Raw genomic sequence first — 13,932 nt, 5'->3', positions numbered from 1 at the left:
GGTTGTTTACTTGTAGTTGTGTTACCATGTTCATTCTTTTCTCTTTTGTGAACTCCTTAAGCATTACTTTGAAAATGTATTATTCTAGTGAGTTTTGGCCGTGTCCACATTCACAGTTTTATTGTTGCCCTGGATTTGAGGGGTATGTGTACCCCAGTGTGGCGTTGTACCCCATAATGCTTTATGGGAATATGACATAACTGGAATATGTTTTATGCTACATGTGCAATGTAACATATCTCTGTAAAGCTTACAGTCAAAGCAAGATAAGGAGCAAGTCTTCTCCCTGGTGCCCACCCTGACAAATTCAGCTGACTGCAGGAAACCTCCATAGAGGAAAGTGCTGGAGGAATCTGTATTCCTTTCCCCACCTAGGTCAGGAGTAGGACCCGGGGTGCTCTCCAGATGTTACTCCATCCATACAATTAGACTATGTCCCTAGCCCCCATTCTCCTACCATGCTCATCCTGCAGTGTATGGGGAATGGGGAAAAAACCAGAGAAGCTGCACAGCAGGGGAGCCTCATGCTTTGGCTGACCCCACCCCAAATCTCACAGCACATAGCTACATAGAGAGTACCATGGAGGTGGACTCCAGGCAGAAAGAGAACACCTCTCAAACTTCTGCCCTGCTGGTTCTGCTGGAAGGGGGCCCTTTCAAGTGGCAAAACACTGGCTAGGATTTACTTCTAAAAGTTTTAGTACAATATTAAGATGGCAAGATTAAGCACTCAAAAGTAAAGAAATTTCTTTGCCCTGGTGCACATGCTGTAAATTTTATGGCACACCTCAGTGACAGAGCAATACTACTTTTCTTTCTGAGCATTTCTAAGGTCTTGTATCTTAATATGCTAATCTTCCATAAACAAGGGAATGAGGAAAAGAAAATATTACGTATCCTAGTTAAGGTTGGAACTCACTGAATTTTCAGTGCTTGTTCTTGCAGATTTAACATAATGTTAATACTATTTTGCTTTTAATTTTCCAGATTTTTTTGTTTAAGGAAAGAAGATAATGTAGAAGTAAATGGCCATGTTCTGTCGGCTTTACTACTGGAGCTTGTGAATTCTTTGAACCAATAAATACACACTTAACTAGCTGTGCATACAGAAGCAATGCATGAATGGCCTTCTGCCTCTGCTGATATCCTGCAGTGTGCGTGGGTTCTGGGGCCCTCTGGCCAGTACAGTGTGGGGTTAGTTTAAAAATGGAAAGGCTATGTAACCCACAGATTACTGAGTGCAATAAATACTCTGGCTGTTAAATAATTTGCATCTCCATACTACCATCCATCCAAGGCTCTCAGAGCAATTTACAAATATTAACTAAGCTTTACACATTCTTGTGAAGGAGGGATGTACTGCCCCCATTTGAAAAATGGAGAAATTGATGCACAGAGATAATAAGGCACAGATTGTCAAAGGTATTCAGGCTCTTAATTTCCACTGATTTCAGTGGAAGTTAGGAGCTTAAATACTTTTGAGGATCTGGGCCTAAAGTGACTTATCCAAGCTCATGTGCTGAGAGTGAGATCCTGTCCCATTGAACGGTTTCAGAGTAACAGCCGTGTTAGTCTGTATTCGCAAAAAGAAAAGGAGTACTTGTGGCACCTTAGAGACTAACCAATTTATTTGTTTTCTTTTCTTCCTTTTCTTTTTGTCCCATTGAAGTTAATGGCAGAAGTCCCATTGCCCTCAGTATGATCAGGATTTCACCACAAGTCTTCAGCAGAGCTGAGTAGAGAACCCAAATCTCTTGGATGCAGAGGCCATCGTCTAGAGTGCGGGGGAGGTGGAGCTAAGTCAATCTAAGTTATACAACTTCAGCTACGAAAATAGGATAGCTGAAGTCGACGTACTTAGAGCTACTTACTGCAGTGTCTTCACTGCAGAAGGTCAACTGCTGCTGCTCGCCCATCAACTCCGCCTACGCTTCTCGCTCTGGTGGAGTAGCAGAGTCGATGGGAGAGTGCTCAGCGGTTGATTTACCGTGTCTTCACTAGACTTAGGCACCTAAGTCCCAGTTTTAGGCTCCACCACAATCTACAAAAGTCCCACCAAATCCTGTAGGTGCCTAAACTCACTTAGTATCTAAATTTTCAGGGTAAAAGTTCCCTGGCAGGTAAGTTTGTGCCTCTGGGTATGAGCACTGCTGCTTCGTGCACTGCTGCTTCCCCCTAGGTGCCTAGTCGCCTATCTCCCATCTAAGACCCAGTACAATCCATGAACCAGGGGAAGATAGGCACTAACTCACTCATGGGGCCCAATCTTGTAAGCATGCTGAGAGGCTGCCCACTGGCTTGGGTTCCATTGAGAACTGGAGGCCAGGGAAAGAAGCGGTCGTGGTGCCCACCTTATAACTTTTAGCTCAGTAGTTAGAGCACTCACCCGGAATGTGAGGAAGAAAGGATTTGAACAGGCGAGCGCTCTAACCACTGAGCTGGGGCATATTCTTATATAGGGCTCCCTCAGTCTCTCCTCTTGAAGCTGTTCTGTGTTGCATATAGTTAGTCACAATGCTGTAACACTCAGCCGGAGAGCGCAAGAATGACTTTGTAACCTGGTGGACGGCACCCATTTGGGAGGTGGGCGACCCAGGGGTCCAGTCCCCCTGCTCTAATAACTCTTTAATTATCTCCCATCAGCATCTTCCACTGGCTCTCTGAGCCGGCTCTCTGCCTAGCCTGCTGACTTTTGTGGATTTCCCATCTCTTCTCATTCGTTGTATAGGGAGCATAAGCACCTAACTCAGGCTCTGTGGATTGCAGTGCTGTTCCAGTAATTTCTAGGTGCCTAACCTAGAAATGCTGTAATGTTCAGCGTCACACGGCCCAAGTTCCTTTGTAGATCCAGGTCTAAATCCTGTGCTCCAATCTCACAACCATTCTTTCCTTCACTAAATAAAAACCTTACTTCAGACTTTGCATTCTCTTTCCTTGCAACTTCTTCAGCTCTTGTCACCTTGCATTATATGTTAACAACATAAAACTACAAAGAAACACCCTCTGGTTAAAAAGAATTACTCCATGCAGCTTTCCAGTCTGAGCAGGATTAATCACAGATAATAATTAAATACAAAGTGATAACCCTTAAATCACTAAACGAATGTGGCAGCAAACTTTTCTAAGGAAAATAAAAAGAGCAAAGAGCTTGCATTGTGAAAGATTTCATGCGAAAATATAGCTTCATGAGTGCAATAAGGTGGAGTTTTTAAACACCCATTTTAACTCTCTCCCCCTACATCTATACATTACAATAGGGTCTTTCATTACATGCACTATAGCCCCAGAAGTAATTTGTTGCTCTGACACGTACAGAGCTGATTTGATGCAGTTCTCTTCCCTGCTCCTTTCAACTGTGAAGATACTCTGCCCTTTGTGATCTTTCCATCTTTATCTGAAATTTTACATGCCAGTTACCAGAGTGATGGGCAATAATTGCCCCTTTTGATTTGTTATGGATAGGTATTTCTGGGGTGCTCATCACCAAAGTATCTGAGCATTTCACAAGCCTAATGAAGTAAGGCTTACTTCACCCTAACACCCTCCTCAAAGAGGCAAGTTTTTATTGTCTCCTTTTTACAGGTGAGTTAGTGAAGCACAGAGACACTACAGTCACAATTGTTGTAAATGACCACTGATTTTGGTGGCCAACTTGAAATAACTTGGCCTGAGTTTTCAGAGGTGTGGAGCGCTCCCAGGTCCAAATGAATTTTTATTGACTTCAGTTTGCTCTTTGTGGTGTGGAGGCTTGTCCTCCATGGACAACGTATACCCAAACTCACAAGGTAATGATTTTCAAACAACATCAGTCTGGACCAGATTTGAACCAGTGAGCGAATGACTCCCTAGGCCACTTCCTGTCCCTTATACCATCCAGTATCCCTAATACTGAAACCTGCTTAACAGGAGTTTTATAAAAGCAAAATGTGTAGTGAGCAGCTGAATGCTTTTTTAGCCACATCACCTATTCACAGAGCTGCAGCTTTCTTCTAGTTACAGCTTGTTGTGAGCCAAATACTTTAAAGAGGCATTTTTAGCATTTTAGAAACAATCAGTCGGTTTGATATACTACCTTGTTCTAACTTTAAACAATTAATTTTCAGTATCCTTTGGGATATTTGAGACAAGTAGCAAAAGGGATGTCAATCTGATCTGGTTAAATCTCCTTCAATGACTGACTGTTTAGTGGATTGAATAGTGCAGGGGATTGGCAGCAGAGTAGAGCTTTTCACCTCTAGACATCCAGTTTGTATAGATCTCAAGTTGGGAGTGGCTGAAAGTAGTTTACCAGCAGTATGTGGTACTTCTGTGAAATTTGGTGGTCTCAGTCTTGGTCCTAATGGACAGGTGTCCACATCACAGCTAGCACTATTTGGCATTCTCAGCAGAGAAGCCAAAGACTGAGTGAACTTGGGGGTTGAGCTACCCTCTCACCCAAAGATGTGGTCCTGGTACAACATGGTTGTGTGGCAATCTGAGGGAAGCTTGTAATGCTGCTGCCTGTGTTCTTCCTTTTCAGTGGACAGAAAGAGGACTTAACTCTTCAGGGTTGTTCGGCTTATTTAAGAAAAATAAAAATAGCACAGTAACAGTTGAAGGCCAGATTCTCTATTGCCCTGCACTGATGCAATCATTTACAAAGTGGGCGTGAAAGGTTCTCACCAGTGTGTGTGTGAGTGGAGAGTTCTGGTTTAGTAGAGTTGTACCCAGACTTTGCACAGATGTAAATAAGTACAGGTGTAAATAACTACATAGAGAATCAGGACTTTTTTCCAGTTGTAACAGGGTCCTCTGCCCACCCCTCTTCCTGGGGCCCGCTGACTGCCACAATAAAGCTCAGAGAGGCTTCCTGTTATGTAGCACCCATGGCTTTATTTTTACACACACAAACACACTTCTCCCACCACCAGTGTTGAACTATTTACAAGGCTTACAGGGTTAGTTCCCTCTTTGGCTAGCAGTCAGCCCGCAGCCAGGAAACTGTCCGTTCTCCTGGCAGCCCCCCTTCATACTGGCTCCTAGCCCTTATAACTGCTGGCCTGTCAGTCCCACAGGTGGAGCCAATCCCCAGGCCAGGCATCATGCCTGTTACACCAGACCCAATCTATTTCTCTTGATTGGAGCTGGCTGACCAGGGACTAATTAGGTACTTTTGCAGCAGCACCCTGCTACACAGGTCCATTTTCATAGCTGATGTTCCTTCTTACCTTTTACCTGAATGAAAAAGGACCCCTTTTTAAAACTTTTATGACATGATCAGATTTGGGAAATCTTATAGCCTGGCTGTTCTGAAGGAATAATTGATGGGACACATGTCCCTTCTAGACTGATAATAGACTGATGCATGTCCGTTCTAGACTGAGGGAATCCCCCCTGCCGCTGGCAGCTGCTGGGAGCAGCTGGGGTCCTTCTTGCTACCTGCGGCAGCCGGGAGCTCTGTGGATCCCCCCTGCTGCCCGCGGTCCATGGAAACAGCGGGGATTCCCTCTGCCACCGGGTTCCAACCTGCAATCCATGAGGGCGGGGAGCAACAGGGGGTCCTCTTGCCACCCACGGTAGCCAGAAGCAGCGGGTCCCCCCTGCCACCTGTGGTGGCTGGGAGCTGTGGTGGTACTCCCAGCTGCACTGTCTGAAGTCACACATGTCTTTGGAAGTCATGGATTCCGTGACCTCCATCACTAAATCGCAGCCTTAATAATGGTTGCAGATTCTGCCATGTGTTCTTAGGAAGCTACTCTCCCTAGATTTGCAGTGAGGCATCAAATGAAATCTTTGTTGTGAATGTCACAAACTATTAATGATCTTCATGAATGTAACACCTGAGCAAACAAATGTACGATTTCCCTGTGCATTGATTAGATTTGTAACTCAATTTTATCTGACAAGTATAAACTCAGTAGACCTCATCAATTGTATAGTTTAATCTACTTATTTACACTGACTATACCCATCCCTTGGATGTTAAGTCCTTCATTATGTAATTCGTAATGTCTTTTTCAGGAACCCTGATACTGCTAAATTTGGAATAAACACTGCCAAAATATTTTCTTGTTTTCATTTCCTTAGATTCTGTATATATTTGAAACACCCTGTGCTGTTGGCAACCCTTTTTCTTGAGAGTGACCCCTTCAAAGCCTTCCTAAGGTTTCCAATACAATTGAGTATGACCTTTAGTTAAAGACTATCCTCTATTAGGTATTCTGCTTGTGTTGGTCCCTCAGGCAGTCTCTTCAGATACTGTAAGTTTCACTGTATATATTTCACTTTCAGTAACTGCTTATTGAAAATATCTCTGAACATTTCTAGAGCATGCATTGTGTACAGGTGCACTGTATATGTGTTTTATAAAGTCAGAATGCTTTCCCTTTGTAAAGCACAAGGTTCTTTGCAGTGTATTTTCTTTGAATCTTCCATTTGAGTCAGGTGTTAAATTCTGTCTCTTGTAATCAGAGTGATGGCTGCTGATGCATGGGATAATGGGGCACCTTCCCTAAACTCCCTCTTCTCCTCCTCCCCAGTCAGTTTAGATTTCTTCCAGTGGAAATGAAAGGCTGGCTAATCACAATTTGAATAAAGTAGCAAGGACAGTTTTCAGGAAGTACTTATGCTAACTCATTCCACTGTATGAAAAATTCAGCTGCTGCTACCTCATATCAAAAGTCTGGTGAATGTATACGCGTGCACAAGTGTTTTCTGTGCGATCTTGCTTAATTTATTTGAAATCTGACTAATCTCATTGAGATTTCTTCCAGTTATAGAAGTGTCATGAAGGTTTTACATAACATGAACCAGTAACAGCAGGCCTGTCCTGTTACAGCTGCCAAATTTTTCTGTGACCCTTATTCAAGTTCCTCATTATTTGTCATCCCTATTGACAGTAGGCAAATTAGAATGCAAGCTCTGTAGGGCAAGGGTGGTGTCTTCTGGTGTATTTGTAAAGTGCCTATTGCAGTGAGGCCCCGATCCTGATGAGGGGGATGGGTCCAGCAACAGGCAACAGCCTTGCGTGGGGGGAGGGGGAGGCCTCAGGCAAGTGGCTGGGGTGTCCTGTTTTCTCTTTGGCAAGTGTGGTCACCCTGCAACTCCCAGCTGCTGTGGGTGGACAGGGCACCCCACAGCTCCCAGCCACCGTGGTGGTGGGGGAAACCATGGAGCCGCAGCAGCAAAAGTCACAGACAGGTCATGGCTTCCGTGAATTTTTGTTTATTGCCTGTGACCAGTCCATGATTTTTACTAAAAATAACCAACACAAAACCTTACCCTTAATCTTTGATAACATACAATCTTCTCTACTTCGGTAACACTTGGAATGCAGTGTGAACCTTTGGGATGATGTTGCAAACTCCCTCAAATATCTGCTGTTAGCAGATGTGAAGCTCCATGTTTAGGAATTTACTGAATACAGAGAGTCTATGCCTTGTGGGAAATGGGACTTCCACTTCTCAAATAGCTGCACTGTGAAGAGGTGGGTCAAATTTTGGCCTGGTGTAAACAAGCAGAACTCACATTGTCTTCAGTGGGAGAGGCACCTGCTTATATCAGTGTGGGACTTGGTTCAGAATGTGCTATCTCAAGGATAAAGTGGGGAGAATGGGAGGTGGAGAGCAGGGGCAGTAACTGAAACTAAAGTAGATAGTCAAGGAGAAGACATGGGATAAGCAGCTACTTCTCCACTATCTGTGTGCATTAAACTAAAGGAAGAGTCAGCAGAGTTTGCTTCCAGCTTGTTTTCAGTAACTGCGTTGAAATTAAACTTTGCACTAAAATGCACTGGATGCAGAAACTCTCTTGGCTTCTGTCTTTTACTGTTGTAGTTCTTTGACATGGGAACTGGAGAGGCTTTAAAAAATAGTCTGCAAAGGTTCTCTAGCTTCTCTATGGCGAGAACTGCAATACCCTGTGCCAAAATGCTGTCTTGTGCGTTGCTACAGCCATACTCCTAGGGGACTCACAGCATCCCTTTGCCTTCTGCAGCAGCGGTACATGGCAGGGGAGGGCAGGAGGGGTGTTCCTTTTTTTTACCCAGTCACAGAAATGCATGAAGAGTCCAATTGTGGATGCCCTTGAACAGGTGTACTAGAGGAGGGTGGGGAAAGATCCTGTCTGGTCCCCAGAACACCTGTGTGGGAAATCTAGACATTGTTTAAGTGCTAGGCTCTTTGGCCACTTAAGACGCCCCGGGCCTGTCTCCACAATGCATTAGTCTGTACTAGTGTGTTGCGCACTAACTGGCCCACGTGGACCCTGCTAGCATGCCCTAAAAGTTTCCTAGTGCATATTCATATAGTCCCATTTCAAACAGTACTACATTAACACACACTAAGAAGCTTTTAGTGCATGCCAGCAGGGTCCACATGGGCCGGTTAGTGCACAACATGCTAGTGCACACCCCTCAGTGTGAACTAACATGCCATATAGATATGGCCCCCAGTGTATTTCTCCCCCCAAAGGGGGACATAGGTAGGTGGGTTGGGAACATGCTATAGCCCCATCTCCCATTTGTGGCTTCTGGAATTAGGAAGCACATTCTGGAAAGCCGTGCATTCTTCTCTTTTATATGAAAGTAGTATGGAGTGAAGGGGATCATGCTGTTTCTAACTCTCCCTGAGGCCATCTGCCCTGCACAGGCAGAATACCTCTGGGCACCAATGATCAGACATTGTCTTCTCTCCCTTACTTCCCAGAAGAGTAGTTCCTTCTGCAAAAGCCAAATTTTGGTTGTGCTTTGGCAGCTTTCTAGACCTCAACACCAGAAATTCCTGCAGTCAAAGGGCTGACCTGAAAAATAGGGTAGATTTTTAAAAAGAAAAGAAAAAGTTGAGAACACTTTCTGCCCTGTCCAATGGATCTCTCTCTTCCCTAGATATAGAGGAGCAATTACAGCTACAGTCATCATAGCTTCTGATGGCATTTAATATGATATATCTCCGTTCTTTCTCCTGGTCTGTATACTTTTTTCTCCTATAGAATATCATTTGGTCCTGGGTGAAAGTTAATCAGCCAGTGGATGACGTTACATTTGTAATATAGGAAACAAGCATATTTGGAAGAACTTTGTTTAAAGCCAGGCATTCATGCCCTAACATAGCTTTATGTTTGTTGTTTATCTATAGAAACTGAAAAGCTCTGACTTTGATGACTGGAAGAACATCAGAGGGCCCCGTCCATGGGAGGATTCCAAGTCTTTTCAAGAGCAGCAGCAACAAGTTCTTCATTCCAAGCCATCTTGACTGTGTGTGCTCACTCCAGTGTCTTGATAGAATCACTGTTATGCCAGTGACTGGACTTTCTTGCTTTCTAATCCTGTGTCCAGGGAGAGACATGAGTGGGGAAAAACCAAGTTGACAGGTGGTTTACTTGAGATCAATTTGAGATGAAATGTTAAATAAAGATCTTTGTTCAACTGCATCCATTTGCATGGAAGCCCATAGACTGTGTATATTAACTCTTAATAAAGATCAGCCCATTCTTTCATTGAGAATGTCAGTGTTTTCCTTCAGTATTTTTAATAGCTACTGGTCACAATCTTGTGTGGGCTTCAGTGAGGACTGACATCTAGGAATTCAGCCTGTCAGTAGCACAAGTTGTCACCCTTATGAGAGCAGTGGTTCTGAAGTCTAGATGTGTGTGACAGATACATGTTAGTGCAGAGAGCACCTGTGTGATCTCAGGCTCAAGGCTTTTAAACGTGGGAGGTACTCTACAGGCTTAAGAGCTGTTAAGGAACAGCATGCACATTTTTGGATAATAATGCTCTTATGTTTTATTTCCAGCACCTTGCCAGTACACTACTCAGTTCCAGCAGTGTCAGCAGGTAATGGTTTCAGTAACATTTGTTTAGCTGTGGTCAGATTTCTGTAATCCCTTTATCGATGTGCTGTAGCGTGCAGCAACTTTCCCTGTGGAACATTTCAGTTTAACGAAGAAGAGCTCTTCCTCTTTAAGAGCCTTGCTGTTTTTTATGTGAGCTAGCAGAGCAGAGTGATAGAATCTTCTTGACCCCATATGTGGAGTGCAAAATCTCCCTTGGACTATTATGCACATATATATAGACGTAGGGAGATTGATTACCTGTAATTGGCTTTCTCTGTAATCCTGTTTGTGTGAATCTGTGCCTTAATGCACTAATATGTAGAAGCTTCTTAGTAAGTAGTTATGGTAAAGTTTAGAATTTTCTTACAAAGAATGACAGGTTTCAAAGTGGTAGCCGTGTTAGTCTGTATCAGCAAAAACAACGAGGAGTCCGTGTGACACCTTAGAGACTAACAAATTTATTTGGGCATAAGCTTTTGTGGACTAGAACCCACTTTATCAGATGCATGGAGTGAAAAATACAGGACCAGGTATAAATACATGAAAAGATGTGAGTTGTCTTACCAAGTGTGAGGTCATGGCATAGGGGCATTGCTGGCACATGCTGTCATATATTACATTGGTAGATGTGCAGGTGAACGAGCCCCTGACGGTGTGGCTGATGTGGTTAGGTCCTATAATGGTGTCCCTTGAATAGATATGTAAACAGAGTTGGCCCTGGGGTTTGTTGCAGGGTCTGGTTCCTTGGCTGGTGTTTTGTTGTTCATCATCTGGACCCATGGGAAGGAGGACCTTGAGGAATTCCACCAAGATTTCCACCCCACTATCAACCTCAGCCTGGACCAGTCCACACAAGAGGTCCACTTCCTAGACAGTACAGTGCTAATAAGCGATGGTCACATAAACACCACCCTATACCAGAAACCTACTAACCACTATACTTATCTACATGCCTCCAGCTTTCATCCAGACCACATCACATGATCCATTGTCTACAGCCAAGCTCTAAGATACAACTGCATTTGCTCCGATCCCTCAGACAGGGACAAACACCTACAGGATCTCTATCAAGCGTTCTTACAACTGCAGCACCCACCTGGTGAAGTGAAGAAACAGATTGACAGAGCCAGAAGGGTACCCAGAAGTCACCTACTACAAGACAGACCCAATAAAGAAAGTGACAGAATGCCACTAGCCATCACCTACAGCCCCCAACTAAAACCTCTCCAGCGCATCAACAAGGATCTACAACCTATCCTGAAGGACAATCCCTCACTCTCACAGACCTTGGGGGACAGGCCAGTCCTCGCTTACAGACAGCCCCCCAACCTGAAGCAAATACCAGCAACTACACACCACACAACAAAAACACCAACCCAGGAACCAAACCCTGCAACAAACCCCGGTGCCAACTCTGTCCACATATTTATTCAAGGGACACCATCACAGGACCTAACCACATCAGCCACACCATCAGGGGCTCGTTTACCTGCACATCTACCAATGTGATATATGCCATCATGTGACAACAATGCCCCTCTGCCATGTACATTGGCCAAACCAGACAGTCTCTACGCAAAAGAATAAATGGATACAAATCTGACATGAGGAATCATAACATTCAACAACCAGTAGGAGAACACTTCAATCTCCCTGGTCACTCAATTACAGACCTAGAAGTGGTAATTCTTCAACAACAAAACTTCAAAAACAGACTCCAACGTGAAACTGCAGAACTGGAATTAATTTGCAAACTGGACACCATCAGATTAGGCCTGAATAAAGACTGGGAGTGGTTGGGTCATTGCAAAACCTAAACCTAATTTCCCCAATACTAATTTCCGTCAACTGTCTGAAATGGGCCACTTTTATTACCACTTCAAAAGTTATTTTTCCTCCCTTGGTATCCTGTTGTCAATTGAATTGTCTCCATTAGACTGACCTCACACCTGGTAAGGCAACTCACATCTTTTCATGTATTTATACCTGCTCCTGTATTTTCCACTCCTTGCATCTGACGAAGTGGGTTCTAGTCCATGAAAGCTTATGCCCAAATAAATTGGTTAGTCTCTAAGGTGCCACAAGGACTCCTCGTTGTTCTTGCAAAGAACGTCTATGTAGATGCTTCTAGGTGGTTTCTTTCAGCCACAATGAATCTGTCTCTAAGGTGTTGCAAAACACATGTAAAACTCCTCTCCTGAAGAGCTGAGAAGTTAAACATGGGTCAACAGAAGATGTCACTTTCAGAGCACTCCAGAGACAAGTACATGTAAATCTCCTCAAAACTCAGAGACATGCTCTCTTTAAATCCCTTCCCCAGATAATGTGTCTAATGCACCTGGAATGTTCTTCTCCCATCCTGTGTATCATGCACCCTCCCTCAAAACCCACTTTTCTACAGGCTCTCCAACAATGAGCTCCATTCCCATGCCACACTAATGAAATCTACATTCATTTTGAAGAGGAACTAACATGATACATGCTGCCTGAAATCAGTGAGGTCTGTTTGCATGCCAGATTTGAACTTTCTGCCATATTTTAGTTATCTGTGAAAAAATAAATTTGTGATCAGACTGGGAAATAGTGGGTACGTTTCTGGTCTCATTTGCACTAATGCAGCTCATCCCTTCCCTTTCTGACGTATATTTTAATCCTCACTTGGCTGCCAAGTTCCCCAGATAGGCCCTAATCCTGCAAACATTAAAATATATTGTACTTGCATAAAGTTAAGCATGTGCATAAATGTTTGCAGATTTGAGAGCTGAGTTTGCAGATTTTTCTGGACTGTCTTCTGTGTGTTTCCTGTGATGCATTTATCATACTTACAGTTGCTATAAAATAATAAATAACAAAATAATACATGTATTATTTTTATTATATTATACCTCAAGATGGCTGAATGAAAGTTGCTCAGATTTTTAAAAAATTTACCTTGGAGCTGAGATGAATGGAATTGGAATGTTACAATTTTTTTGGAATGTTGTGGGAATGTTTAAACAGTGAATTATTACACAGAGTGCTTTGCTATTTGAACCACAAAGGTCACTCCCAGGGACTGCTGTAATAATGGCTCATGCCTGTAAGCATCATCTTTCTTATTGCATTTTATCTTAAATAATTTCAGCTTTTATCTTTCATCTTTTCAAATAGATTCATTTCTTCTGCCTCTCTCCCCTTTCTCCCTGTGAAGAATCCTTCATGACAGCAATTAGAAATGGAAAAGATTTATTAGACCCTCTAATCCATTACATGCATGTACAAGATACAGTCTTCTGAGAGCAATTTAATATAGTTTTCTAACACATACAACACTTGATCTGGCAAATGGAGGGTGTGAATTCCCAGAGAAGCCAGGTTTACACGGTGATGCTGGCAGACCCGGTGCTGGCTCATTCTAAGGTCCTTGGCCTCATTGAACTCTTACAAATGCTGGTTTATTCTGGTTCACCTGTGGGTCAGCGGTATCAAAATAGATATTAGAGTTATAACTTTATGGAATACTTGTAGGATGCTGCATATATTAATCCTAGTTATAATATCTTCGGTATCCCATATTATAAGGTAGTGTTTAAATATAAAAATGTCTAAGACTGTAAATTCCCCAGTCAGGGGAGAAGAATTACAAAGTGTGAAATATTAGTTTACCATAAGGGGTGTTATCTCCTGCCCATCAGGAAGGACTATTGAATCCAAGTGGGCCCTTGTGGAACAAAGGCTTTGTTGATTGCGTCCCTCCTCCCTCCCTCCCCCGCCCCACCCCATGGAGTGGTTGCATGCAGGAGCACTCATCCCATCAGCTTGGATTCCAGGTAGGGGGGATAAAAATCCCTGACAAGGACAAACTGGATCTTTTATACTGTCTCAACTCCAAACATAAGCAAGAGTTCCCAATGTTGTTTGGCATGGGTCAGCCCTAAAGGACATATTGAGATGTTTATTGTAAAAGCTTATATTACCTTTTTAAATCTAAGACTGTAAATTCTTATATATGTATGTTTTAACCTTATAAATAACTCATTTCTTAGTTAATAAATCTTGAATTAGTTTATTACAGGATTGGCTATGGCATTGTCTTTGATTTCAGATCTGAGTACTAATGACCTGTGGTAGGTGACTGGG

At 43.2% G+C, this 13,932-nt stretch overlaps 1 protein-coding gene across 1 annotated transcript in view; it reads left to right on the top strand.

Annotated features, from left to right (window-relative positions):
* Positions 1 to 9,474, top strand: part of COX16 (cytochrome c oxidase assembly factor COX16) — a 54,756-nt gene extending 45,282 nt beyond the window's left edge. The window contains exon 7 of the mRNA XM_077819973.1: positions 9,114 to 9,474. The gene's annotated coding sequence lies outside the window, so the exon portion shown is untranslated. The remainder of the gene's footprint in view (positions 1 to 9,113) is intronic.
* Positions 9,475 to 13,932: the final 4,458 nt, after the last annotated feature.

Source organism: Eretmochelys imbricata, chromosome 6, assembly GCF_965152235.1.
Source record: "Eretmochelys imbricata isolate rEreImb1 chromosome 6, rEreImb1.hap1, whole genome shotgun sequence".
NCBI classification, from domain to species: Eukaryota; Metazoa; Chordata; order Testudines; family Cheloniidae; genus Eretmochelys; species Eretmochelys imbricata.
Note: the sequence above shows the minus strand (reverse complement) of the source record. Positions and strands in the feature narration are given on the sequence as shown.